Source organism: Gossypium hirsutum, chromosome A06 (assembly GCF_007990345.1).
Source record: "Gossypium hirsutum isolate 1008001.06 chromosome A06, Gossypium_hirsutum_v2.1, whole genome shotgun sequence".
Classification (NCBI taxonomy): Eukaryota; Viridiplantae; Streptophyta; class Magnoliopsida; order Malvales; family Malvaceae; genus Gossypium; species Gossypium hirsutum.
Genome location: NC_053429.1, coordinates 21,559,351 through 21,565,407, shown reverse-complemented (window position 1 = coordinate 21,565,407; position 6,057 = coordinate 21,559,351). Strand labels below are relative to the sequence as shown.

Here is a 6,057-nt window from a genome sequence, read left to right as displayed (position 1 = left end):
AGCATCTGATTTTTCTAGTGTAGGAACTTCAACTATTGGTTGACTTTCCTTATTTTCAGTAGGTTCATCTTCACTCACAACCTCCTTAGGTTCCAAAATCTTTCCACTTCACAATGCAACTACCTTGAAATGTTCCTTACCCAAACTCCTTAGATTTTCTGTATCATTCGGCAAAGCACCTTGCGGTCTACTATGAAGCTTAGTAACTAACTGACCCATCTGGTTTTCTAGATTTTTCAGTGTTGCTACTTGAGTTTGGATCAAAGCATCATTTTTTTCCATGTACACCTTCAACAAGTCCTTCAAACTATTTGATGACTTAGCTTAAGGTAGTTTTGGAGCTTGTTGATTAAACCCTTAGGATTAATTGGGTCTACACTGCATATGGTTGTTCAGTCCATTGTCTTGGTTACTCTAGGAAAGCTTGGATGATTCCACCATGATGGATTGTAGAAGTTGGACTGTGGTCCTTATCCACTTCTATTTTGATACTGATTCCTTACATAACAAATAGACTCTAGGTTTGAAGAGTAATTCTTAAAATAATAACCATCCCTATAATACACATAGGAAACAACATCATACTAACTTGGTGATTAAGCTGCAAAATTCTTCAAACCATTAGTGGTACATGCACTTCGACTACTCGTCTTCTAAAAATTGCTTGATTTTTCAGCCATTGTAATTATTGCTAGCAATCCTTTCGATGATCTCATAAGCCTCGTTATAAGACTTAGACTAAATCACTCCCTTCGCAAATCATTCAGCATTAATCTTGTATATAAGTTGAGACCATTATAAAACGACTCCAATTGGATACAATGGGGAATTCCATGATGAGGACACTTACGAAGCAATTCCTTAAATCTTTCCCATGCCTCGTATAAGGACCCGTCATCCAATTATTGAAAAGTAGTTTCTCATTTCGCATCTTTGAATTTTTGCTCTGTGGAAAATACTTTACCAAAAACCTTTTTGCTAATTCTTGCCAAGTAGATATTGAACTTGGTGGCAATGAATTCAACCATACTTATGCTCGATCTTGCAACGAGTATGGGAACAACTTCAACCTTAATACTTCTTCAATCACACTAGCTAACTTAAATGAACCACTCACCTCCATGAATAATCGAAGGTGAAGATGTCGATCTTCCATGGGCTTACCGCTAAATTGGCCCACTATTTGGAGCATTTGAAACATCATTGGTTTCAATTCGAATTGGGATGCCTTGATATCTAGCCTCTTGATTCCCAGATTTAATTTATTAAAGAGTGGTACAGTGTATACGATCCCTATCATCCGCAATAAGGATTGGATTATGCACATTATTGACTCCATTACCTTATCCATCAATTTGATTTCCAAGGTCAATCTCGACTTGTCTTTGAGCAAATCTCTTGCGTCTTCTCTGTCTAAATGCTCATTCAATTTCAGGGTCTATAGGTAATAGATCAATGATTCGATCTATGCTCATAAACACTTGCTAAATAAATCACAAATAAAGAATAAATTTGTAATTTTAAAAAAAAACCAAACTATAAAAATAATTTCACAAAGAATGACTAAGGCAACAGTCCCTGAGAACGGCATCAAAAACTTGTAATACGATTTGTGCAAGTGTACATAGTCATTCAAGTAATAAGTAAGTAAAACAAGTTATCATCTTCACAAGGACTATGTATGCTAATCAATTATTTGTAAAATTATAAATCACAATTTGATATAATAACTCAATAATTTTGAATTGTGATGATTAAATTAACTAGTTGTAAAGAGTGATCTCTAATGAAATTTTAATCTAAATGCAAATTATCTAAATGTATGAATGAATGGCTTTAGCAAAAAAACAATCAACATTAAATAGGCTAGGACAATTATATTAACCAATTCAATATGCTTTATCATGCTTAACAATGTTCAAAAATACTTCAATGTCAACTCGCCCTTTCATGAGTTAAGAAACCAAATTAAGTCCTCTCAGATCTTTTTCTTAATGAAATATGCATTTTACTGATCATATTAGACTAAGGGTTTCTTAGCATTTATGTAAGGTTATATGGACATTTACGTTCGCAACAGTTTAATTACATAAACCTAAAAACTGTGCAAGATAATAGAGAAAACAAAAGATATTATGAACCTCAACTTAGTTGGGCTTAAGGATCTAAATTGAACATTGCACTTCTCAATTATGTGTCTACTAGTCGTCATTTAGTTAGTATCCCTCAGCTAATCTGATTCCACCCAATCATGTATGAATGAAATTTATCATGATATTAATTGAAAACATGATCGACTGAGGCCCAAACATATTAAACATGAATAAAATAAATCTTATTAAATTAACATAATCATTTCAGCAAATAGGATTTAAAATACCATAGTTGATGTCAAAAATAATAAACTCAAAGAAAACATAATTAAAATAAATAACAAGAGAAAAGAGTAAACTTTATTCAGTTCAGCAGCCTTTCAGATCTATTCTGACTGATGTGCTCCTCTGTTCTAATCAGTGCTTCTATGCTAAGGGTTTCAAGGTGGTCAGCCAAGGAATGATTTTGACAAAGCTTTTGTGGCTAAAGGATGGAAGGGTGATGGACGGCTATGCAAGGGAAAACAAAAGGGAAATGATAGAGTGGAATGAAGAGAGAATGAGAGATGTGTTATGAGTGAAGGGATGAATGAAAGGATAAAGGATGCATGGTATTTATAGGTGAAGCTAAGGGGTCAAGTTTGCTAAAAATAGAATTTAAATTCCTTCCTTTTCTCTCACATATGGCCTACCACAATTCATGGAAAATGGGATGACTTACTCTCCTCATTTTAAATTCAAACCAAGGCTATTAAAAGCCATAGGGTGGACGATTTCAACAACGAAATTATTGGGCTGATTTCTGATTATTTTCCAACTACAAAGACCTTCAATTAAATACCCAAAGCTTGCTTTTGGGCAGCCATCTACCTGTGCCAAAATTGGGCTTTAATTCCCCTTTTTTGGACGGTTTCTCAATCCAATAATTTAGCAGACATGTCCATCTTTTAGCACATCTTTTATTGGGTCAAATTATCAACCTCATGTCCCAGTTTGCATGGTCTTGCCATCCATATGAATTCATTTGTGCATATCCATGTTTCATTCATATTAATCACATCTTCAATGGTCCTTCTACATAGTAAAAAATCACATATTAATAAATTAACATGAAATAATATAAAATATGTACAAAATTCATGTAATTAAACACAATTTCACATAGGTTATAAATTCATGCCCAATATTACTAATTAAATATAATTCACTTATTTTAATAACAAATACCTAAGATTAACATATTTATTAAGTAAAATGGTGGTAGAAATATATAGAAAAACCCTATATAATTTTGAGTTTACAGTAATGACCGACAACAATTAAAGAGTTATGAATTAGTAGCAAACTGTGAAGTGCTTATGGACAACTATTAATCGGTTAAAGTGCCTGGTCAAGGAATGGTGGAACTCAACTTCACATCTGGGAAGAAATTTACTTTGACCATTGTGTTGCATGTTCCCGATGTAAGAAAGAATTTAGTGTCCACGAGTATTCTGTGTAACAATGGGTTCAAGATTATCTTGGAATCCGATAAGTTTGTCCTGCTTAAGGGTGATATATATGTAGGAAAAGGATATTATAATGAGGGTATGTTCCAGTTGAGCATTGATATGAATAAAATCAATTCTTCTGCTTATACTGTGAAGTCTTATACTGTGTGGCGTACGTGTTTAGCACATTTTAATTTTAAAACTTTACAATATATGCAAAAGAATGGTTATATCAATCTAAGTAATGATGAGTTTGTGGATAAATGTGAAATTTGTACTCAATCAAAAATTATCAAGAAGCCATTTCCTAATAAGTGTGAAAGGAATTCTCAAATGTTAGATTTAATCAATTGAGATGTTTGTGAATTAAATAGAACTCTAACAAGAGGTGGAAAACGATATTTTATCACTTTTATAGATGACTTCTCTAGATTTACTTATGTGTATGTCATAAAAAGTAAAGGCGAGGCTTTTGATATGTTTAAGCATCTTAAAAATGAGGTTGAGAATTTGTTTAATAACAAAATCAAAATGCTTCGTAGTGGTTGAGGTGGTGAATATTTTTCAAATGAATTTAATGTATTTTGTGAGGAACAAGGTGTCGTATATAAGTGTTTCACACCTTATACTCCACAACAAAATGGTTTGACGAAAAGAAAGAACTGTACTTTAATGGATATGGTTAACTCGATGTTGTTAAATGCTAAACTTCCATATAATCTATTGGGTGAAGCATTATTGACCATGTGTTATATCCTTAAAAAAATACCATCGAAAAAATTTAGAGTATCTTCATATGAGTTATGGAAGGGCAGGATGCAAAACTTAGATTATTTCAAAGTGTAGGGGTGTTTAGCTTACTATAGAGTTCCTGACCAACGAAGAATAAAGTTAGGAGCAAGAGCCATCAAAGGTGCATTCGTTGGATATGTCCAACACTCTAAAGCTTATAATGTTCTTGACATAGTGTTAAAATGATAATTGAAACAAAAGATGTTGTACTAATTAAAAATAAGGTTATCGATTATTCAATAGATTTGGAAAAATAATATCAACCAATGATCTCAAGTGATCAAACCAAAAGAAGTCTTTGTGATAATAAGAATAGGAGTCGAGGAAAAGTCAAAGAGTGAGAAAAGTAAGGGACTTTGGTCCAAATTTCATTTCCATGTAATCTCTAGCATTCGTTGTAGAGGGAAATAGAGAATCTATAATTAGGAAGATCCCCATAATGTTTAATGTGGATGGTGATCCACAATCCTATAGTGAAGCCATGACTTCTAGGGATGTAGCATTTTGGAAAGAGGTGATCAATGATGAAATGGATTCAATATTATTGTCCAACAATACTTGGATTTTAGTTGATCTTTCTCAAGGATCAAAGCCTATCAAGTGCAAATGGGTGTTTAAAAGGAGAAAAATACTTCAACAGGGGTTTTCCTGTAACATCCTTTACTCGTATCCAAAGTCGGGACAGGTTCGAGGCGTTACCGAACTTAAACATAACCAATCATACAAAACTGGGACATAAAATTTTTGTTCAAATCAAATTCATTCATACAAGTGCAAACTATCCTTTATATAGGCCTACAAGGCCTAAAACACACATTGAGGGTGGTTCAGGACTAAACCGAGAACTTTGAAAATAATAGGAAGACTTAGAAAATTTTCTTGATTTGGAGAGTCACACGCCCGTGTCTTCAGCCCGTGTAACTCTTTGTTTATGACATCATCAACCAAATAAGGTCATACGGCCAAGTCACATGCCCATGTGCTTAGGCCGTGTGGCGAATTAAATTCCAAAAATTAAGTGCAGACTTCACACGGCCTGGGACACGCTCATGTCCTGAGGCCATGTCCTTCACACGGCTGAGACACACGGTCGTGTCTCTGCCCATGTGTTTACTACTGAGCATTATGTTTTGCATAATTAAGGTGCAAGGGACACACAGCCAGATCATATGCCCATGTATTTTATTGGGGTTATTTTAATAGTTTTTCAAATTCTAGTGATATTTCAGGCACATTGTTGGTGCAAGATGAAAGTTCTCTTCAAGATCTATTAAATGGTATGTGTGGCATCTATTTCCATTGACTAATTTAGGCGGAAATAATTTTTGAAGTTTCTATTGTATGGGTTTTGACAATTTCAAGTAACCAACTTTGGTACACTAGAAATCTATTTATATTAGTTCATTTGTTTAGAAATTTAGATGTTTTTTCTTATTATGAAGTTTGTACTTTCATTTTTCACTTGATCTTGCTATCTTGGTCATATGATTCTTGTTTTAAGCAATACAAGCCCCAAAGTAGGTTAGTTGAAATTGTTATCCTAAAAAATTATGGGCAAATTGTGATGATTTATTATGTTTTGGCTTTCAAAACTTAATTTTTTGATAATATATTTTGATGAAACAAGATTCTAAGTTCTAATATTACATTTACTCTTTAAATTCATATTTTTACACTGCTGA

General features: G+C 33.3%; 1 non-coding gene across 1 annotated transcript; it reads left to right on the top strand.

The window, feature by feature from the left end:
• The first annotated feature begins 828 nt into the window (after nt 1-828).
• LOC121230959 (small nucleolar RNA R71) lies at nt 829-934 on the top strand. Its single transcript, XR_005929031.1, has one exon. It is a non-coding gene; the product is annotated as a small nucleolar RNA R71 (small nucleolar RNA).
• The last annotated feature ends 5,123 nt before the right edge of the window (nt 935-6,057 follow it).